The sequence below is a fragment of the Megalobrama amblycephala genome, linkage group LG6 (genome assembly GCF_018812025.1).
Source record: "Megalobrama amblycephala isolate DHTTF-2021 linkage group LG6, ASM1881202v1, whole genome shotgun sequence".
In the NCBI taxonomy this organism is placed as follows: domain Eukaryota; kingdom Metazoa; phylum Chordata; class Actinopteri; order Cypriniformes; family Xenocyprididae; genus Megalobrama; species Megalobrama amblycephala.
The window spans coordinates 10950564-10974721 of record NC_063049.1 but is presented as its reverse complement, the minus strand read 5'-3'; the positions used below and the strand labels follow the sequence as shown (position 1 = coordinate 10974721).

Sequence of the window (24158 nt, the reverse complement as noted above, 5' to 3'; positions counted from 1 at the left end):
CGGTATTTTTCCGTAGAAACAACGGGATTTTTTTTACAGTGTAAGTTACTTTTCACTTGCAGTTTCTTACAATGTATAAGTGCTACTAAATTGTTACTAAACAGTTTTTTCCTTAAAGTTGCGATCTATTAGAAGTAGCGGCAGATCTTTTCTTCTTTATTGTGAAGAACATCCGAGTGAAAAAGATTAACGTTCACAATATTATTGTTTACAAAATAAATAGTGAATTTTTATTTCATGCCGACTTTAATGTATTAAATTGTATTTATTTTGTGTAATATGTCTGGTGATGGATGATGGTTGGGGATAGAGTCCAGGTGGTCACAGCAGTGCATACTCTGCCTGGCTCTCTACTGGAGACTGACAGCCACCCTGACAGCACAGACTTTTGACAGATGTATGACAGCAGAAGCGCTCTCTACTTTCATCCACAGAGAGAGCCGCACTGACCTCAAATCAGATATTAAATATTAATATGATCCCTGATGTGTCCTTCTGTCTACTGCACACAGAGCGAGCAGATGTCACCCAAATTTTGGTAAAGGGAGAGAGAGAGAAGTTGAAGAAGTTGAAAAAAGTTGAAGACTCAGTGAATAAAATAATAACTTCAAAAAGTGATCTCTCTTCGAGAATGAGAAACATTTACCTTTTTCATTTTCTTGTGGTTTTCAATCAAACCATCTGCAGTCTGTTGGAAATTTGATAAAAAATTCTGTCCATCCAACCATCCATCCATTAAAGGCTACTGGTAGCACTGTAAAGAGTGAGACATAAGATGTTACCATCCTTCCTGGAAGTCACTTTGGATAGAAGTGACTATCTTTTCTATTAATTATTTCACTTATAATGTTTCTCACTACTCTAAATGAACTTTGGATATCATTTTACCTCCAATTTCCTTCACCAGTTTGTTTTGGTTCTAGATCAGTTCTGAAAGTGCATGTGTATGTGTAAATATAGGCTACCATTCAATAGATTGTGTTGTTTACAGATAAGATATTTCATCAAGAGAATAAACTTCTACTTTAGAAATCATAAAACAAAAAAAATCTATTGCATAACAGTCAACTATTAAACCGTGTGAGGTTCTTTTTCCATCTGGCATATTTCAAAACCCTCATCAGCTGTATTTGTTGTTTGATCCACTCTTATTAAAAATGGATTTCCAGTCCTTCTGTTTGAATGCTGATTGCTGATTATGGCTAATTGTGGTGAATTTATTTATTTTTTTTATCATAAGTTACTCTTTTATTGTTTTATTTTGGTAACAACTTTGTTTAATGTCTCTCAAGATTTTTTAGAAGACATAAAAAATAGATCAGTTTTTGACTACAGCAAGAGTACAGAGCTATAAAATGAATATGGATATTTTTATGAGAGTCAGAAGAGAGAGTTCCTATTAAAGGGATAGTTCATCCTAAAATGAAAAATAAGTCATCATTCACTCACCCTGGTGTTGTTCTAATGCCCTGTGTTTGTGCCAGTGTTTGTCCTCAACCATATAATGGCAGTGAATAGAGACCAGCATCAAGCTTTAAAAAAAAAAAACACACAAAAACACAAAAGTATCACAGAATGATCTCATGTGACACATGACGTGTATTTCGAGTGTTCTGGGGGTATAGGATAGGGTTTGGTGAAAATCTTGACCTTAGCCATTGGGCTTCTGTGAACAACTATGTGATGTGCACGTTCATAAAACTCTTAGTCCTGCAGTTCCCTATTCATCAGTCATTATGGCATTATGTCGACTGACAAATTGGGTCTCACTTGGGAGCCCCAATCACCTTTGAGTTTTAGAAAAACTGTGAGTGGAATTTGCATGCCAATCCACTCCATGCACTCAAACATACGAGTATATAAGATGGTGGCACACATCCACTCATTAGAATTTTGCTTTGCAGCCAAGTGGTTGAGTACAGTGATCACTGTTTCCAGTCACCTGATAAAGAGCTTTCACAAAAAGAGCTTGCAACAGAGGAGATCTCTCTTGCTGGTGAAAAGGCGTATTCAGCTCTTTCACCATTCAAAAAGAGAAGTGCACTGTTAAGTGTAGCGATTCCCCCCTGGGTGCTCCAGCGCAAAAGAGCAGATTTCCCTAAAACAGCAAACATGGGCAGCGAGTGTCTTTTTAAAGATGCCTTTCCGTCTATGTGATCATTTCCTGGCCTCCTATGAAGACCATTATCGCTGTCTCCCATGTCTGGGCTGCAAGCATGCTGAGACGGCATCTGTAGATGGTTAATGCCCTCATTGCAAGACCATGACCATGTCAACATTGCATATGTGACTTTCCTTACTTGTGAGTACTGTTACCCAGCCCGGTTCCGCTGGGCCAGTCTCCATGGACCTCCCACTTCTCCAGCATATTGTGTGCCGCTGAGCTGCCGGATGACGGAGCAGGTTCCTCTAAGTGGGGACCCAGATTGTCATTCGGTGCTCTAGGCAAGGATCAGACGTTGATAGCTGCATCGTAGAGTGGGCTATTATCCTCTGGAGATGAAGACAAAGCTGAGCTTTCCCCCTCTAGGGTGTCAGACTTGATGGCCATGCTTTCCCAGGCTGATGCGATGGCATCCTGCAAGTCCAACAGGCCAAAGCACTTAAAGAACTGCACAAGGGTAGTTCTGAGCCAGGCTGATGCAGGAACTGCACACGGCAGCCAACTTCGCTCTCCGGGTGACCAAAGTCATGGTGCGGGATCTCAGCCAGATGATGTCCACCTTAGTCGAGGAATGCCATCTCTGGCTGAACCTTGCTGAGATGCAGGATGCTGACAAAGTGTGCTTTCTCAACTTCCCCATCTCGCAAGATGGCCTCTTTGGCAACACTGTTGAGTACTTTGCCCAGCAGTTCTCGGCAGACCAGAAGCAGATGGAAGCCATCAAGCACATCTGGCCCCCACTCTGAACCACTCCTTCCCCTGGATGAGGGTCAGGCAGAGAATCTTTTGCTTTTGTTCAAAGAAAGAATAAAAGAGCAGTTTCCTCAGTATCTGTGTCATACTGGACAGGACCTTGACTGCAGTAGCATATCAATTGCCTGGATTTGCTGGCAGTGCTGCTCACCCTGCGCTGGTTTTGGCTGTTGCTTCAGGGCAAGCATGTGTTGGTCCGGATGGACAACACTGCAATGGTGGCATACATCAACATCCAAGGCGGTGTACATTCACATCGCTTGTCACAACTCCACCACCATATCCTCCTCTGGAGTCAGCAGTCTCAGGTTCACCATTCACATTCACAAGGAAGGACCTTCTTTCTCAGTGACAGGGCACCATATGGCACCCGTGTCCAGATTTCTGGAACCTCCATGTGTGGCTTCTGGACAGGACGAGGAGGACTTAAGTGGCCTGCCACCAGCAGTGGTAGACACTATCACTTAAGACAGTGCTCCCTCTACTAGGTGAGCTTATGCTTTGAAATGGAGTCTGTTCTCTGAGTGGTGTTCTTCCTGTCATGAAGATGCCCAATCGGCTCTGTGCTTTCCTTTCTGAAAGAGAGGCTGGAGCAGAGGCTGTCCTTCCACCTTGAAAGTCAAGGCACATCATGATGCAGTGGATGGTAGGTCACTGGGAAAGCACAACTCGATCATCAGGTTCCTGAGAAGCGCCAGCAGGCTAAAGGTTCGGAGTGAGGGCTCACTCCAATAGGAGTGTTGCCTCCTCCCGGGCATTGGTGCGTGGCACCTCTCTGGCAGACATTTGCAGAGCTGCGGCCTGGGCCACACCTAATATCTTCACAAGATTCTATAATCTATTGGTTGAGACGGTTTCTCCTCATGTACAAACTGGTAAATGGCGGCAAGGCTGGCACAGTGTCTCGCTTGCAGAACCATTCCCTGCCATGAGAACTGCCCAGTTGGTGGACCCTGGATTGAGTATCATCCAGGCATTCTTTGGCAGTCAGACGCGGCAGAGGCATCTGACACCAGGCCCAGTACCTGAGATGCATGCCCGGTCAGCCCCTGTATTGGACTAGATGCCCCATATGTTATGGTTCCCTTTGGTAATCCCATATGTGTATTCTTCCATGGTAGATTATCCCTGTCGGTAAATCCATGTCTTTCCTTAGGCAGATTCTGCTCTGCCCCATCTCTGTGTCTGTAGTAGTTCAATCCCTTTCTAGACAGGACCAACCGCAGAGATTTTTCCATATGTAGCACTGTCCCACAGGTCAGTCCAAATGTGTAATTCCACATGTTCCTCCCTACAGGTTGGATGTGGCCTCTGCGTCCCTTTTCACCTGGAGTAGGTATGCTCCCCCAGCATAATCAACACTGGTCATGGCTGAAAAAATGGGAAGACAACTGAAGCAATTCTCCCAAGAGGTAAACATACAAAAGGAACAGCAGCTAATGACTATCTCCATAGTAAGCCCCATGCCTTCAAGGGGCATGGAGGACTAAGATTTTGGGCTTTCATGGGGCGCTGGGTAGGTTACAACTTAGCGAGAGCAGTTGTCAAAATGGCATATTACAGCTTGCCAGCATCTGCATATCCAACACTCGTAACACAGTTTATGTAGCTTTTTGCACTTTCCATAGGGACGCCAACAGAGTCCTGACACAACTCTGGACTACCCTGCTAAATGGCCAGAATACCGTCTCGGCTCCTCAGCATAAACCTAATGAATGGATGCGTGCTGTCATCTTATATACCTGTATGTACGGGGGAGTGGCTTGGCAGGCAAATTCCACACACCAATTCCATTGGCCATTTTTCTAAAACTCAATGGTGATTGGGGCTTCCAAGTTAGACCCCATTTGTCAGTCAACATAATGTCTCCATTCCCTCCATCAGGGAACAAGGGTTACAAAAGTAACCAACACTTTCACTCCATCTCACCTAGAAAAAGCACACAAGTTGTAAGAAATCAGGATTAACAAAAATGTTAATTAAAAAAAGTTTATTTAAAAATCTGAGCACAATTTGAGACATCTGAGATCTCTTCTGAAACTCTAAAGGAGATGCCTATTACTTTTTTTTGTTTGTTGTTGTTGCAAATGTTCACAAAATTCTCCATATGCTACCAATTTAATCTCATTGCTGTCTAGGAGAAATGCAATATTAAAGAGAACTCAGTTGAGATTTTTCTTTCCCATATACAGATTTGAAAGGAACTTTTTCTTGTTATCCTTTTTTCCTAAAATGCATTTAAGGACACAAGGCAGGCTGTACTCTTCCACACAGAGAAAAAGAGTACAAAACGTTTTACTGCAGGTGACAAAATCATTGCGAGCTTTCAGGCTGTTCATCAGAGTGTTCCGTCAAAGCATGATGACAAGCAGTGTGTTACGGCTGCAAACACATATTCATTCTGTGTTTTAATATTTGCTGCTTCATACTAAGACACAAATACATCATGACAGGCTGTCAACTACAATTAGAACACCTGTCTATGATCAGAGGAGCTGACATTCTTTAGAGAGAGAGAGAGAGAGAGAGAGAGAGCGACCAATTCACTGAGCTTGCACAGAAAACAGCAAGAGAAATAAATAATTAAATAAATAGGCTAAATGCCCTGAACATTTCACAATAACTTCTCTCTAGGTATCACTCTCCTATTTTCTTGTTTAACCATCTGTTGAATACTTTTTTTTATATTAATGTGTATTGAGAGAAGAAATGGAGGCATCACCGCAGGCAATGACAACACACTTATCACTAACTAAACAGGACACATATATAGACATGATGCATTAGAAGTAGTCACCATAACATTAACATGCATAAAGACAAAAGTGAGACTGGTCAGGAGAGAAAGATTTGCAAAATGCAATTTTTTTGTAATTCATAACTATTTTATGTTTTTGGTGGCTAATTCACCTGAATTTGTACATTCGGATTGTACATTTTTGTACAATCTGCTTACGTCCCCCTGACAGTTAAGACCAAAGTATACTTACGGTTTTACACGTGTTAGGGAATGAGTACAGCGCACAGGACGTAAATATAATCATCAGCACAGAACACGTGTACTGTAAGCGCACAGCCAGATTTTTCTGATCATGTGCACTCCGCACATTGTGCCTTGAATTTTTTTTTTTTTTTTTTTTTTTGCACCAATTAGTTTGCTGACCACAAGGTAGCAACCCTCGCCTGGCCCATTGTTTTACAGTAAAAAAAAAATGTGAGCAGATGGAACAACATGTCGTGGTTAATTGTCTTAATTTCTGTTTAAGAACTTTGAAGTGGTCTCCCACCCATTCTCTGTTCTATGGCCCTTTTTCCTCCCCTGGTTCAGTCCAGTTCCCTGGCTCTGCCTCCCCTTCTGGTTCTGTCCAGTTCCCTTGCTCTGCCTCTGGTTTCGTCCAGTTCCCTGGTTCTCCATCCCCTGCTGGTTCCTTCCAGTTCCCTTGCTCCACCTCTGGTTCTATCCAGTTCCTTGGTTTAGCCTCTGGTTCTGTCCAATTCTCTGACTCCACCTCTGGTTCCGCCCAGTTTCCTAGCTTCACCTCCTCCATTGGTTCCATTCAGTTCCTTGGCTCCACCGCATCCTCCTGATCTGCTGGCTGTCCTTGGCCCTCCAGCTCCACCACCATGACCACGGTCTCATCATCACCTAGATCCACCGTAGTTTTCAGAGTGGTAACCTTAGAGTGTCGATCCTCTGGCTCACACTCGGCCCTCCGAGCCCATGACTCCGACTTGGCCCTTCAACCCATTAGCTCCACTGTAGCAAATCAGCTCAAAACAAATATGAATAATTAACCATAACGAATTATAATTAATTATACATATTTAGAGTTTCATATTGTAGCGGAATTAATTTTACGATTATTTAATCAGCTCGTCCGAGCGAACAGACAGCATAATCTGTTATCAATTCTAGGAAACAAATTATCTTCCTGGCCAAGAAAGAATAACCTTTTCCAACAATATCAAGTACTAGCAGGGTAATAGCATGTAGCTAGATCAGGATGTTTAAGAGACTTTGATTTGTGAGCATCAACACAGAGACAATAAGCGTGGATAAAATGTTTTAATAAACGATACTACGTTAGGCTACATACACAACTAAACTAAGCAAAGATTATATATGGAATAAAGAAAGTGAAGGAAAGTAAAGAAAGAGAGAGAGAGAGAGAGAGAGAGAGAAAGAGAATGGCAAGATTACAACAGTTAACCACAACCTGTGAGAAACATCAAAGAATCAGGGTCACCTTAAAAGGGGCACAAATTTGGAAACGCGTCTAAAGGCTGCAAACGGGTACTTGCATTGACTTTGGTTCCTGAATAAATCCAGATCCAGTAAATTCTGGAGATTCTTGATGATTTTGTCAGGAGTGCGCTGAAGCGTTCACTTGGGTTCTTCTGTGTGGTACACGTTGAATCCAAAGAAGTTAACTTGAAGATAGAGTTGCTGGAAAGAGCCTTGAAACGATGGTCTCAAAAGAGATTGAGCAAAGGTGTACCTGATCTGAGGACTCTTAAAGCCCTATCAGTTCACACCCATTCCAATGAGGTGACCAATCAAAACTGACCAAGAGAAAGTCTTTGTTCCATCTTGTCACCCTATTTGCATGTTTATATTGGTCTGGAGAATTGATGCAGTTTTACACAAAAGCATGGTAACAATATTCTAATGCATTTTATCATAGCATACTATACACCATTAATTATGAAATGGAAAGAGGATTCTTTTGTTACTAAGAAAGATGGGGGTTCAATGACATTGGGGTCCTCCATCCTTATAGCTCCACCCTGGCCTCTAATCCTCTGGCCCCATATGCAACCAACATATGCAGATATAATTAATGTCAATAAATTAACATGTACACATTTTTCAAGAATTAGTTTGATTCAGGGGAATCATAAGGCCTAATCCTGACTGACAAGAGGAGGAGCTGGGGATGGAGGAGAGTAATTAGCTCCTGAGAAATAGCTACTGATAATACTGAGGAGCTTATATATGGATGCTTTGATAGGCGTCATATTCCTATAGGTAGACGTGAGTCACCTGGGAGTCAGCTGATGCGAGCTTGACTGACGTGACCTGCCAGAACTGACGCTAACGCTGGATCTCCGTCGCCACCTGTTGTTGCATAGTATAGTACAACGGCGAGTGTCAAGTAAAGTATAGTAAATACGTCAAGTATAAATGCCTTGTCCATTTGGGGAGGAGTGCTCGCAGTCAGTGGAGGCTCGCACTGTGGAGCCAGGCGAAAATATAAATCAGGCATCAATCTGCATTCATTGTCGGTTATTGTTTTGATTAAATGTCTACACTCAACGGCCACTTTATCAAGGATACGTTCAACTACTCGTTAATGAAAATATTTAATCAGCCAATCACATGGCACCAATGCGTTTAGGCTTTTAGACCTGGTCAAGGTGACCTGCTGAAGCTCAAAGTGAGCATCAGAATGGGGAAGAAAGGTGATTTAAGTGACTTTGAATGTGGCATGGTTGTTGGTGCCAGACGGGCTGGCCTGACACATTGTACAAATTCCCACAAACTCTTTCTATTTAATGTAACTAGCTTTTTCCCATAAACTACTTGGATTGCTTGTACTGATCATAACTGAGAAATAGCACAGACACTGAACAAGGATGAAACATTCTAGTGTGCATGTATCGAGTGCCTGTGTATGCACACTATCGAATGGAGTACAATTTGAAAGCCTGTACGCATACACTAAGCGTTTGCATCAAAACTGAAGTATACTTTGAGGTTTAGGGGAGGGGTTAGGTGTGGACATTTATGCTTGCGCTTTTTTTTTTTTTTTTTTTTTTTTTTTTTTTATCATATATGCTTTATTACAAATTACACTGTCAATCACCAGATTGTAAAATAGTTACATCTTCTCAAGAGATTAGTTTGTAGATAGCCTACTCTATAAAAAGAGAAAGCTATAATAGTTTGGGCTGAGCAGCTTCTGCTCAAGATCAATGCATGGTTTAACAGCAGCACAACAGAGCGAGGAGAGCTGTGTTAATGAAAAAAAACATTTCCCTGTCGTGCTGGACAGACGTGCTGTGTCTGCGGGGCTATAAAGAGACACAAAGCTCGCTCACTGCACGTATGAAGTCAATGATACACACACACACGTGGCAGCACACACACTGGCAAGCAGACAGCCTCGCACTGGCACCAGCCCAACTGTTTCCCAGAGATAAGCGGGACAACTGAGCGCTTCAGGTGCCTCTAATTTAATAAGACGGAGAAAGATGTGCACATCATCACTATCTAATTAAGAATCTGGTCTCTCAACAACAACAAAAAAGTTTCTAAACAAACAGGATGTGGAGTGTTTACAGTGTTAGTCTGGGATGTGGTGGGGTAGCTATTCAATGTCAATCAGATACTACAGAAGTTTATCTAGAAACTGCATTGTAACAATACAAACACTGTATTCATGTGGCTGACAATGAGAATTGCTCTGAAGAGGATGATGTGTGATGTTCACAATATGGATTGTCTATCATACATGGTGTGGGTGAATCACATTTCATTAGACCTTACATTAATAGAATAATAAGTAGAAGAAAGTTTAAAGTGGACCAGAGAAATAAAGTGTTACCAAACAAACTGGCAGTTGTGTTTTTTAACATATACTGCATAATATTTTCCTGATAACACATATGGTAAAGAGAAAACCATATGAAGAATCAAAGTCAGTTCATCACAAGTAGCCTTTTTTCAAGCTGAAAAAAAAATGAATATATAGAAGGTGCACAGTGTCATATACAGTATACAAATGCAAAACACAATTATGTTAACATAGGCAGCACTAAAATAATGTAATAAAAATTAATTACACTATTACATGTAATATAAAAACTGATAACAAAACTATTAAGAAACAGCTATTTAAATGAAATGCCATCAAATGTCACAAGGAATGTCAGTTTTTTTTTTATTATAAGACGTCTCGCTCTATTTTACTTTTTACAAAAAAAAAAAAAAACTATACATTCAACATAATTTTTTTCTGTAATTATTACACGAAATGCAGGAGATCTATTTGAGTTTTTCCTGTATAGTAAGGGAACTTACCATTAATCAGTGGACAGGTTTTTACTGTAAAGCTTTTTTACAGACTTATTTTTTACAGTGCACCAGAGAACTGTGTAATAAAATCTCAATAAAAGACTCAAAGAGATGCTTTGATAGCTTTAAAGAGCAGAAGTCTTGATTAATCTGAGCCGTGGAGATCTCGGAGCGGACTAATGAAAAAAATATAATTCAATGTGAGACTATGGCTGCTTTCTCTCTGGGTTTGTTTTTGGTGTGCTATTATACTCTACCCTGCCAAAAAGGAGAGCCGTTCATCAGGTGTTTCAGCTCTGGGTTCATGGCAGGCCAGCTCTACAGGCTCATTAAAGCCGGGAGCAGGTGCACTTTCATGAGTGAATATTATAATGCAATGTCAGTCAGAGAGCAGGTTAGCGTGGCCGCTACCGACGGCAGAGAGACCGGCTCTCTTTCAGAGCACCCACTGTACGCCATTAATCATTTCCATGGCTACGGCAAATCACGGGAGAAGCTAGTCAGCTCAGATCCCATTAAAAGTTTTACATAACGCTGCCTGAAACATTTAGTGACAAGTTAACTCTGTGCTGGAAATATGACTGTTTATTTGTATAAAGAGCAGACGTGAAAGACAGCAAAAGACTAATTCTTCTTAAGGAAGCGATGTCAGGAAATGTTTGAACAAAGTATATCATGCTGAGTTTTTCAAAGCTCTTGTGTGCACTTTCTCCTTAAAGGTATAGGAGGTTGTGAAAGTACACTTTGAAGTATACTCTCAGTAAACTACTAGTTTAGTACTTTTATACTACAAGTATACTTGTATGTTTTCTTTAAGTAAACTTAACATATACATTCAAAAGTTTGGGATCTGTAAGATTTATTAATGTTTTTTTTTAAAAAAGTCTCTAATGCTCAACAAGGATAGGCCTACATTTATTTGATCCAAAATACAGTAAAAAAAAAAAGTAATATTATGAAATATTATTACAATTTAGAGATTCTCTAGAGATCTGAGGGACAGATGTGTAATAGCACCCAGCTACAAAAAAAAAAAAAAAAAAAAATCACATATTCAGAATTTGGAACATATCAGTTTTCGTTATAAATCAATATTGTCAAATAATGTAAGTTAAGACAGTATGTAAAATTATGTGGAAAAAAAGTATTTAATAGGCTATTCAATCAAAAGAGTAAAAACAAGTATACTTAGAATATTTAATTGAACTTGTAAGTATATCTCAATCAAAAGATTGACTACAAGTATAGGCCAAATATACTATAATTCTAAGAAGTACACAAAGGTGTTTTTTTTTTTTTTTGTATAAGGCTCCCCAAAAAATGTTGTCTTTCTTTATTTACTGGCCCTTATGATGTTGTGAAGCATATTACATTTTTGGAGAATGTTCATGCTTCTCTTTTCGACATATTTAATGTCACTCAACTAGATATTTAGGCCCTAATTTTAGATTTAGAGTATGTATTTGAATTTCATATAAAATGTCCATCTATTTGGATTACACAGTTTTAGCATAAACTAATAAACTTAATGTGATACTTATTTGTCAGTCATACATAAATAAAGCAGGTAATAAACAGGTAAGATTTCTGTAATAGTACTAACAAACTGAATGTGTTTCAAATGCACAATAACCAGCTTTACATATTTAACATCAATAAAGTTAACACTTTATTTCAATGGGCCACTTTAGGCAGTAAGTAGCTTTGCAACTACATGTCAACTAACTATCATTGGAGTATTAGTAGACTGTCTGCTTAATATCTGCTAACATTTTATTATTATTTAATCTAGGTTTTCACTGCATGTTCTTACCCAGTTTCAGCCGGTAAAACATCCACACAGGCCAGTTACTGCCCCCAGCTGGACATAGACTGATTGCAGCTCTCAGGACACTTGCTGAAATGAGACTTCAGCCTCAGAATCCTAAACATTGATCCATAAAGTCCATCTATTAACAAAATGAACATAAATAAATAAATGAATATGTGGAAATGAATTGCACTTTATATTCTCATACTAAACACAGTTACAGTGTTACACAATTACAGATTTTAATACCACCATTACGCTTTCAGATCAATTTAGATTCCTGCTCATCTCCTTCAGCTCACACAGCGAAACATCCACATACTGTCATCCTCATTAATCAATTATGGATGCTTTCTGCCAAACCAAATGATGGAGGCCATTTGTTTTTTCCTCTGGAGGCCCCAGACAGTGTTTTAGGGTGTCCCAGTTTCGAAAGAAAGAGAAAGAGAGAGAGAGAAAATTCAGTCACTCAGAGAGAGATCAGTCTTACTGACTGGACTGCACAGCCCTGATAACCAGAGAAAAGCCTGTTTTATTTGGTCTTCACTCAGTTCAATCAGTTCATTACAGTAATATTATGTAGTTCTTCCAGCATATTCTGTTTAATAACCACTTTGTGGTTATTAAAGATTATATTAAAGTGTTAAAAAAGATTTGGCAAAATAATATTCATTACACTCATGTCAATAAAGCTCTTTGAATTGAATTAAATCTGAGAGACAGAGAGAGAGACAGACAGAGGGAGATGATAAAGGCAGAAGTCAAGTCAAATGTATTTGTATCACGCTATTCACAATGCACATTGTTTCAAAGCTGCATTACAGAAAATCATTTTTTTAATGTTTATATATCATGTCTTATAGTTGTATTCAGCAGATTACAGCTGGGCAATAATATAGTTTACATTATAAAACGGATAGTTCCGGCCCTTGATTCTGATTGGTTAAGCCGCGTTCGAAGCCGTTGTAAAATTCACGAAAACATACAGCTGACTGCATTACATTTAGTATCGCTGTGCCACTGAATGTGTATGTTGCTTCGTCAGTCTTAGCAACGTAAACATATGTTTGTTTGCTATTGATTTTGTTAATTAAAGCTCCATTATGTAGAGGAGTACTGTGAGAGAGATATAGTGTATTACCTGCATTCAAATTTAGCATTTTCCTTCAGGTCATTTTCCTATGTTCATAATAAAAATCCGTTTGAATGGGTTTTCCCGTGTCCTGCTGACACAGCGCTAGTCAAAACACTTGTTCCATGTTCACAACAAGTTTTAATATAAACGTCTTTGCGACTGAGTGTCTCGCTCATAAAGACAATCTTTGCCGCCATCTAATGGCGTAAAAATGTAACTTCTCTTGCTGTTCATGGTCAGGGACTATTTTTTTCCAGTGGAAGGAGGCCTTTTAATGATTATACTTCAAGGAGTAGTCCACTTTTAAATAAAATTTTCCTGATAATTTACTCACCCCCATGTCATCCAAGATGTTCATGTCTTTCTTTCGTCAGTTGAAAAGAAATTAAGGTTTTTGATGAAAACATTCCAGGATTATTCTCCTTATAGTGGACTTCAGTGGAATCCGAATGGTTGAAGGTCAAAATTACAGTTTCAGTGCAGCTTCAAAGGGCTTTAAACAATACCAGACGAGGAATAAGGGTTTTACCTAGCGAAACAATCTGTCATTTTCCTCGTCTGGTATCGTTTAAAGCCCTTTAAAGCTGCACTGAAACTGTAATTTTGATCTTCAACCGTCTGGAGGCCATTTAAGTCCACTATAAGGAGAATAATCAAGTAAAGTCAAGTCACCTTTATTTATATAGTGCTTTTTACAATGCAGATTGTGTCAAAGCAGCTTTACATTGCTAACTGGTATATAATTTTGGCTGCACAGCAGCTCTTCAAGTTGAGGATTGTGGATTCCGGTTGAGGATTGTATTCATCATGCCGGTGTGGACAGTTTGTTGAGGAACTGTGCTCCTGGCTGTTGTGTTGATGAGGCCTTCACAATGGATGATCTAGCTGACTCGATCTCTGCTGATAATAATCCTGGAATGTTTTCATCAAAAACCTTAATTTTTTTTCGACTGAATAAAGAAAGACATGAACATCTTGGATGACATGGGGGTGAGTAAATTATCAGGAAAATTTTATTTGAAAGTGGACTAATCCTTTCATGAAAGTTGCATTGATACATATTTTTTGGCGTTAATATTTGTATTGTAATCATTTTATAAAAGCAATAAGCCCCCGTGAAGCTGTGGTTTACAGTGAATTTATAACAACTAAGGGCCGTTGTTACCTCCTTAGCTGTTATGTAAACCATGGCTTCTTGGGGTTTATTGCTTTATTTGGCAATGAACAATCAAGCATTTGCCATTTGCTATATAGTATAAATCGATTTACATATAGGCGGATAAAGCTGGACATTCTTATATATCCATGTTTATATAAAGAGGTGGGCAATAATGTTTTTACAATTTACTATAATATTAAAAAAATCAAGCAGTTGAGTTTTCAGTGAAATGTTTTTATAGCGATATATATATATATATATATATATATATATATATATATATATATATATATATATATATATATATATATATCCAGAAATGAAAATTTTCATAGAATTTTATTTTCACCACAGTGAAATGTTTTTATACATAAAACATTTCACTGTGGTGAAAATAAAATTCTATGAAAATTTTCATTTATGACTTTTTTTTTCTCACTTGATTTAGTCTAGTTAGTTTTGCCTCAAATACAGTGTGATTTTTGGTGATCGAGATCTTCCAGCAGCAGCGCATTTTTCCTCTCGGGTGAGCGAGATTTTCTGCCCATGGAATCCTCCATAGGCCAGCAAACCAATGAGAATGCGGGACAATGATGACGATAGATTACAACAGAGATCAGCTTACCCAAAAGCCTCCATAACTGGCGTATTTAAAGAAAATTACCGTCATGCTGGAGTGATTTTGGGGGTGTTGCTGCAGTTGCATGAGTGATGCATTCAGTTGCTAAGGTGTTGTTGGAGTTGCTTGGCCAATGCTTACTGCCCAGTCTCTATAACATTTTGGTAGTTTTTTGGTTTATTCTTTCAGTCTTATGGGATTTTCTCCAATTTATGCTGCTTAAATACTGTATCTGACTTGAAAAGAAATAGCACACCCCTCCTATACAAGCCACATGATTTATGGTTTCATTCATGTCTGAATAAAAACAATTTCCTTTCTGAAGTTTAGAATTTAGGGTTAAGGGCTACATATGAGCAATAATAGATTTAGCAAACACCAATGATAATAAAACTACATCTTGATTCTATCACAGAGAGACAGAATGTGAGACATAGGCAAAGTACGCATACTGATTTACATTCATGAAATCAGGCATCTTTAGAGAGGTTGAGGTAGGGAGTCTGTCTGTCTCTCTCCCTAGTAATCAGTTTCTTTGTGTTGGGGTTGAATGAGCTGAAATCACAGCATACAGAGACACAATCAGAAAGACATATTTAGACGCGTCCAACCACGGTTGTGCTTTCCCTGTACAGAGAACAGACTGAGATGAGATGAGAGTGATATTAGAATGAGGAAGTGAACAATCATATTGTCACACCTGTAACATTGTTAATGAAATGATCATCTGAACACTGTTTTCCCAGTAGAACTCGTGGAAGATTGTTATATTACACACACAACATTTGTGTTAATTGTGTGTTGTGCTCTTTTTTGTGAAAAATTCATTGGCGCACAACAAATGTTTAGAAAAATACCTTTCTGCTAACATCAACACCTCTGCTTCAACCACCTGTAATATAGAGACCCCTTTTCATAAAAAAATTACATGCCCTATGCATTTTAAAATGATTAAAAATACATTAAATAATTTTGCTTTAATCAATAAACTAAAATTGTTCCAATTAACCCTACATTTGTGCAGTGCTGGGGATTTAAGGTATTTTTTACATTTTAGAAATATTATTTATTTATTTATTTATTTATTTTGTGTTTGTTTTCTCCATCAGTGATGTGTTGTGGTATCAAGCCTTCATTTTTTGTGGTTTCTACATTGTACTTGATTTATTTTTTTTATTTTTTTTGGACAAATTATGTAACAAAAAGAATTTTTTTTACAGTCTCCCATTGATGGGTGAATTTTGGGTCGAGGGGCAGTTTGTGGGGGTGGAGCGGTGTATGTGTGTGTGTGAGCACCTGTGTTCCACATTATGGATGTGCTATAGGGTTGCCACTTCACTGTGTATTTGTGTTCTGTGCAGGGACGTGCACAGGGGGGTTGCTCAGGTTGCCCGGGCAACTGCCCATATGCCCTTCTCGACTCACGTTGCCCTTCCGAGGTGGGAAAAAATAAATAAAAATATCTTACAATGGATGCAGAATTTCACGTAGGCCTAGATTAAAAAAAAAAATCGCAAAGCCTCGTTCACTTCCATATTCGGGCACCCGTCCGAAAGTGAAAGTCAGTAGGGGAAGGGCAAACTCTGTTTATGTGGCTGCAGCGCTGCACGCGACCGGCACCTGAGCTGAGCCTGCATGAGCGGCACTAGAAGGAGATTGTCGGGTGAGACGACTTAACGTTGTCGGAAAGGTGAGTAAGGTTATAATCTTTAACGAAAACGAACGAAAAAAACGAAAACTAGGTGGGAAAAAACATCGTCGTTAACTGAAATAAAAATAAAAACGAGGCATTACAAAAAAAAAAAAAAAAAAAAACGATAACTAACCAAAACTGTAATGTGTGTTTGGCAAAACTAACTAAAATAAAATTATAGATTAAATGTCCTTAGTTTTCGTCTTTGTCAATGTCTTTCATAGAGCAAAAGTTCAGCTGCATTTCATTTCCCTGCGTCTCTCACTCACGCGTCTCTCTCACATACTCGCGCGCGCACAGCCCCTCCCCTCCGTGCACACCGCGCGCGCCTCCATGAGAACGAGTGTTGGAAGCAAGTTCGCGAAAGGTTGGTATCTCGTGAAAACCTTTACACAAACACACATTAAAAAGTGGTATAAAATATTTTTAATTCTGAATATAATTTTGTCAGTGTGTTAATGTCGACCCGAGAAGCGATTGCTACTTTAGAAAGTTAACTAGACGCAAGTTTGAGGTAAAATGCACTTGGGTTGTCGATGTCAAAACACTATTTAAGCTGTGATTCAAGTAAGGAATAATTGACGACGGGCCGTTGAATTATTAGAAAAATAATGCACACCTGAAGTGGTGATTCGGTCACGACTCGAAGCGGAGTCAATTATTCCGCTTATACCACGGTTACCACACCTCAAAACATCGATCCGATGATATATTTAAAGGGATTCGTTCGGTTTTTGTACTTAATCGCTATTGTGGGTAGGACTATTTCTTCCTCATCTAATGTTATTCTCAGTCCTTCATATAGCCCGTGATTTTTTTTTTTTTGGGGGGGGGGGGGGGTGTTGCCCTTTTTTTAGGTCAGAGCAACTGCCCCTCAAAATTCCTGTGCACGTCCCTGGTTCTGTGTTGAGGCTGATTTAGATTTTTAGGGGTTGTAATTGTTAAATTTTCCAAGGATCAGCATTCTCCCATAGAAGTGATCGCTTTTTTTTTTTATTTTTTTTTTTTATCAAATTTTCATTTCAATGTGAGACCCCGAACATCCTGAGAGGGACTTGTTTTTCCCAGTAACATACAACCAGGTATCATTCCAATTTATTTTTCTGTGTGTATAGAGCTAGCAATCATTTGGGGTCAAAAAGACCCCGAATAGCTCATAAGGATTAAGTGAATGTAAAAATAGATGATAGATAGATAGATAGATAGATAGATAGATAGATAGATAGATAGATAGATAGATAATCTGTCTTCCACGACAGACCATGAAAACTCCTCCTTATACCGTCAGGGGCTCAGGTGAGAGACGTGTTAATGTAAATTTGTTCATTTTGGCATGCTCCAATATGTGTGTGAGAGTGAGAATACAGGACTGACATAGGTGTTTGAACACCCATTCTTACACAACGTCTGCTCATAAAACCCTCACATTTTTTTCTCAGCACACAGACAATCATCCTGTTGCTCACCACAGAGGAATAATGTGGCATTGTTAATGTCAAATTCACCTTTGAGAATGCCATAGATTGAGTCAAATGCTTATGTCTGTAGCTGTGCACATAATTAATGAGCATGTGTTGTGTGTGTATGACCGTGTACTAATGAGTGGCAGATTGTGTGTGTGTTGCAGATGTCCAGGGCCGCAGCAGTCGTGAGCCTCTCTACACCCACCCAGCTGATTTTCCAACGGCTTTGAAGTCGGCTTTACCTCCAGAATCCACTGATGACACCCAATTACATGAAAATGGCTCCCTGTTCCCTAAATGATCTCGGTGTCCCTGTCTCATAATGATGTTTGCGAACACCAAATGAAACATTTTCAAGAAAACTTCTGTGACTTGCTGTTTGATATGCTAGAAATAGTAGTTTGATATGTTAATGGTTCTGCTGATCAAACAGCAAAGAAATATACCTTGATGTGAATGTCATTTGAATATAAAATAGGGGGGAAAATGCAATAATAAAAATAAAAACAACTAGAATGAGGGTTGGGCAGGGCAGCACTGCAAAATATGATTTTCTAATAGTTTGGAAAGTTTGGAATAATTAGTATTTTTAAATGTTTTTGAAAGAAATCTCTTTTGCTCACCAAGGCTGAATTTATTTGATCAAAAATACAGTAAAAATGGTAATATTGTGAAACATTACTTGTTCGGTTTTCTGCTGCTTGCAGACAGCCTATTTTGAGGAGACAGCTGATTACCATTCATTCGCCACTCTGATTGCACTTGCAAAGTGCGAATACACTGCAGGCTCACTCCTGCTTGAATCCAAGGTAAATACATTATAATCAGCGACAACACATGCGCAGGTTACTTTACTTCCTCAACAAGTGCGCGAAACGGGGCACGGTTCACATGAAAAATCGCTAATGTGAAAGCTGTCATGCGAACCCAGGTATGCACCGGGGTACCAAACCCGAGACTACCTGAAGGCAGTGGTCTGAGTTCGGTTGCACTCAAACTGTGCCACGGTTCGCGTGAATATAAAAGCAACATGGACTCGGGTGCGCAATTGTTCAGGAAGTAAAGTAACCCGTGTATGCGTTTTAGCAGATTATAATGTATTTACTTAAATAAAACACATGTAAGAGATGACAGTGTTGATGATTTACCTTGGATTCGAGCAGGAGTGAGCCTACAGTATATTCGCACTTTGCGAGTGCATGCAATCAGAGCGGCAAATGAAGGGCAATCAGCTGTCTCCTCAAAATAGTCTGCTTGCAAGCAGCGGAAAACAGTCTACATGTGACACACATACAGTAAACCCAAGTGTCGTTTACACTGCTACACATAGTAGCACCAAATTAATAAAAAACACAATTTCTTTCCACTCCAGAATCCACCACTTAACCCATAGCTGCACCGAGCATTTCTTCCTCCCCTGTCTATGTTGCCAGTCCCATGGTCAACCCAGTGCCCTACTCTGGCTTGGCGGAGGACTGCAATGGATTCTTACACAGAGAGAGCAAAGATTACCTTCATTCTCTCCTTGTTGACATGGCAAGTTCTACAATGGGCTGAAACTATCTAGTAGCAGGCAGGTCCTACAACCCAACCCGCAACTTCATTGTCCGTTTCAGAGAGATCTTCAGTCGATCCATGGGGACTCTTCAGTTGGTAAGCAATTATACCATTTATGTCAAGGCAACATTTCATTCAATGACTATGCTTTGAAGTTTCGTACCCTAGCGCCAGCCAGTGGATGGAACAAGCGTTCGCTTCTCACCACCTACCGTCAAAGTTTGGAGCCAGCTCTGCGGCTGCATCTCTCAGTTTACAATGACTCCATTGGGCTTGAGCGTTTCATTCAACTGTCCATCCAATTTGCCAAGTGAGTTAGAAATTGTATGGAAGACCGACAGTGCCAGCAGTCCTCCTTATACCATCTCCACCCAGAGTTTGCCAGCACACCAGAGCCAGGTCACAAGCCCATCCAAATTGATCATGCCCGACTTTCCCTGGCTGGAGGACATGTCATTCTGGCACGTCCAGTTCAACCTCCACATCCCGTGGTGAGTTTCTTTCATAGTCCAAATGTTAAATCTACTCCACTCACCACTATTGTCCACCTTATTGCCTTTGATGTTTCTGTTCTAGTTACTGCCCTCATCGATTCTGGGTCAGACGGCAACTTCATATCAGGAGATCTCTGTTGCCATCTCAACCTCAAGAAGAGGTCTATTGAAACCACCTATCAAGTCCAGTTGGTAACTGGAAAACTGCTCAAAAAACCATGTTCGTTTTTGTGTAGGACCTCTACAACTACGAGTAGGCTAGCTGCATGTTTAATCCATCCATTTCCTGGTTCTGGAGATATCCTCTGCTGGCATTATTCTTAGGTACCCATTGCTTGTGACCCATAATCCCATCCTGTACTGGTTCACTGGAGAAGTTCTGAAGTGGGGTGATAAATGCTTTCCTGGCTGTTTCCCTGTCCTTCCTAAGCTATCTCCTCTCTGACCTAGAGTTCTATCCCTAAACTCCACGTCTATCGAGAGTACAGTGGAACACCAATCTGTGGATATATCAACCCGTTATGCCCCCTTCAGTGATGTTTTCTGCCCCAAATGAGCCTCACAACTACTGCCTCACTGACCATGGGACTGGCAAAATTTACCCACTCTCCATCCCAGAAGGCCATGCAGGAGTATGTAGAAGAGACTTTTCAGCAAGGCAATAGCCACCCTTCCACTTCTCCTGCTACTTCCAATTTTTTCTTAGTGACAAAGAAGGATAGAGGCTTGAGGCCTTGCACTGATTACTGGGCATTAAAAAAGATCACAGTTAAATTCCATTGTCTACTTCCCCTCATTCCAGCAGCCTTGGAATAACTAAGAGGAGCAATTGTTTTCACTAAGCTGGACCTCCAAAGCGCTTATAACCTCATCCAGATACGTGAGGGGGACGAGTGGAGGGCTGCTTTTGTGACTTGTAAATTGCCCCCCTCTGTGGACTTCATAACGAATCTGCTCCTCTCAGATGGATTCACCTGTATTCTTGTCATAGTAGACAGATTCTCCAAAGCCTGCCGTATAATCCCCCTCAAGAGACTCCCCACTGCCATGGAAACAGCCGCACTGATGTTCAATAATGTGTTTCACACATTTTGGCCTCCCAGAAGACATAATGTCTGACCGTGGTCCACAATTTATTTCCCGTGTATGGAAGGCCTTCTTCAACCTCTTAGTTGTGACTGTGAGCCTCTCCTTTGGATAACATCCTCAGACGAATCAGAGACAGAGAGGAAAATCCAGGAGATAGGACGTTTCCTGAGAACCTTCTGCCAAGGCCAACAGAGCACCTGGAACCTTTTCCTCACCTGGACTGAGTACAGCCAAAACTCGTCACCCATTGGTTCCGGGAGAGCGAGAGGGTCAGGGACGCAGCTTACCATCATCCTTAGAGGGCAGTGTGCCTTCAGAGGGTTCATGTCGATGACTGGTGGTCCAATACTTCCACCTACCAGCCCGGGCAGAAGGTGTGCATCTCCACATGGGACATCAAGCTGCACCTGCCCAGCAAGAAGCTTAGTCCCAGATACATTAGTCCCTTCCCTGTTATCCATCAAGTCAATCCAATCACCTATGAGTTACCTATGAGTTATAGTAACAGTTACCCTCACACTATAAAATTCACCCCAACTTCCATGTCTCTGCCAATGATCCTGGATGACGGTACTGTCACGGTTTCACTAGGCTCCATATTCTCACACACCCAACGCTTACTCTGACCTGAATCAGGAAACTGAATCAATTTCATATTGATAAATCCATCATGATCCTTTTTTATCACGCTTTTATTGAGTCAATTTTATCATTTGCGCTAGCACCTGGTTTGGGAACCTCACTTTGAAAAATAAAAACTCGCTTAATAAAATAGTAAAGTGGTCCAGCAGGCTGATAGGTGACCCGCAGCTTAATGTGGAGACCTTGTATACAAAACAGTTACAGCGCATAACTAGTTCGATTTTAAATGACAGTTCACATCCTTTGCACACAGAATTCCAGCATCTACCGTCAAGGCGTAGGTTTAGAATCCCCAGGTGTAGAACAAAAAGACACAAAAATAGTTTTGTTCCAGCAGCCATTACTTTGAGGAATGAGTTATAGCTTATTGTGTACTTGGTTTTTATGTATTTTACTTTCTATTTGTGTATGAGGAGTCATGTATGTATTATTTATTCTGGACCGACAAGAACTTTTTGATGATGTAGTTTTTTATGTGCTTTGTTTCATATGTGTGTATGAGGACTCTACTGCAAACAAAATCTACCTTCGGGTATAAATAAAGTAACTTGAACTTGAACTTGAACTTGAATACTGATCACCTGCAACTGTTCCCCATCAGCATGTCAATCAGCACTCCATTCTGCACTATATAAAAACACACACCTCGACTCAGTGATTGTCTGGTGTCATCTATGGACAACGGACCCTAAGATTCTTAAGCATACTCCTTGTGATTCTTCCAGCAATCTCCTTCTGAATCCACTCCTAAGGTGTAATTACGAGATTTCAACTTGTAAAATGCATTCACATTCTCGTAGAGCTCGTAAGACGGAAATTTTCTGAGAGCTCTTACCTGTCTCACGTGACCACTGTACCACCTGACTGCTGCAGATTCATTTAGGCGTTTGCCACTTTTTCATGAAAGCAGTGGTTTTATCTTGCTAATGGTGGATCCCCTTCATTGTTAGAGCGTGCATTGGACAATTTTTAAGGCACGGTGAATTCCTGCCTTTTCTTCAGGCATTGATATTGTTGCCATAGAAATGCATAATTCCCAGTCCAAGGATGTGAACAGCTCTGAATAGAAAGCCAAACGCAGCTTGAACACTGTTATCCCTTATGAAAAAGTATACTTCAAGTTCATTTTATCAAGTATACTTAAGTACTGTTCAAGTATTTTTTTATATACTTTATGTAGTAAGTAAACTAGTATCAATGTACAATGTACTAGTATACTAGTATCAAAGTAAACTTGTAAATGTACTATTTTAATACCACTTGGAACTAAATTGGCCCAACTGAAGTATATGTTTAAGTGTACTATAGCTAAGTAGTAAACTTTAAGTAGGGCTTACACAACTAGTTCACAATTACGTTTCTCATTTGTACTGCATCTGTGATACTAGTATACTAGTAGTTTACTATTTTATACTAGTAGTACATTTTTTAGTATATGAAAGTACACTTTGAAATATACTCTCAGTAAACTACTAGTTTAGTGTAAGTATATTTGTAAGTTTTCTTTTAAGTGAACTTAACATCACACATATAGTTTATATTCCTATTTAGGTAATATTTTTATACTTGAAATACCTTTAACTGTACTTTAACTCTTTCCATTTTAAAAACATTTTATTCTAGCTTCATGAATCCTTTTTTTATCAACACTTAAATGTGGGTAAGTTTCACTACAAATATACCTGACCAAATAGACTTTTCTGTCAGTATAAGTCAGTATAAGCAATTTTAAGTATATTTCTCAGAATTACATAAAGTATATTTCTGAGAAGTATATGAAAAGTAGACTGAAAGTATACTTTCTTATTTTTAGTTCAAAAGATGTATACTAATAACACACTTGAATAAACTTCTTTTTTTGTAAGGGGTGATCTCCTCACTTTCCTGTAAGTCAAGTTTGCCAGTGATCCACTTACCTGAATACTCACACTCTGCCAGCAATGAGGTGTGTGCTCCATTTATCATCTGATCCATCTTCAAGATCTCCTCTTCACCCTGGTAACACAACAAAGACTCATTAACATACTATCAACCACACAGGACCTGCAATATTGCCATACTCACCTGATTGTCTTTTCTGCACCTCTGTTAATAAAAACACTCCTGTGGTTTAAAACTAGCTTTTGTGTCTGAGTCTAATGTTCCCTGACAAATATCAATGTGATGTATCTATCTTTTTCCTATGCCCCATGATGCTTTGCATGAATTATAGGAGTAACTTGTAAACAGTCAGTGACAGAATTGTTTTGTGTAAAAGCATTAACAAATTATAACAGACAATGAATAACCCCAAAATCTTGATTTTTATATTATAGGCCTCTATAATAGCCTATGTGTCTGTATTAAAGGTGCAGTAAGCAGTATTTGAACTCCCCTGTTGGACATATTTGATTGATATTTGAAATCAACCCAAACAAACCCACCCCTCTTTTCATTGCTCCGCCTCCAAAACTCACACTCCAATTCTGATCTCCCTGCTCCAAGTCAGTCTCGAACCTTGGC

At 39.6% G+C, this 24158-nt stretch overlaps 2 long non-coding RNA genes across 2 annotated transcripts; one reads left to right on the top strand and one right to left on the bottom strand.

The window, feature by feature from the left end:
• Positions 1 to 250: 250 nt before the first annotated feature.
• LOC125269486 lies at positions 251 to 11933 on the bottom strand. Its single transcript, XR_007185120.1, has 3 exons — positions 11809 to 11933; positions 1450 to 1532; positions 251 to 754 (listed from the first exon to the last, which is right to left on the bottom strand). It is a non-coding gene; the product is annotated as an uncharacterized LOC125269486 (long non-coding RNA).
• Positions 11934 to 16745: 4812 nt separating this feature from the next.
• On the top strand, positions 16746 to 23196 carry LOC125269883. The gene is made up of 3 exons (XR_007185209.1): positions 16746 to 16778; positions 18039 to 19922; positions 20008 to 23196. It is a non-coding gene; the product is annotated as an uncharacterized LOC125269883 (long non-coding RNA).
• The last annotated feature ends 962 nt before the right edge of the window (positions 23197 to 24158 follow it).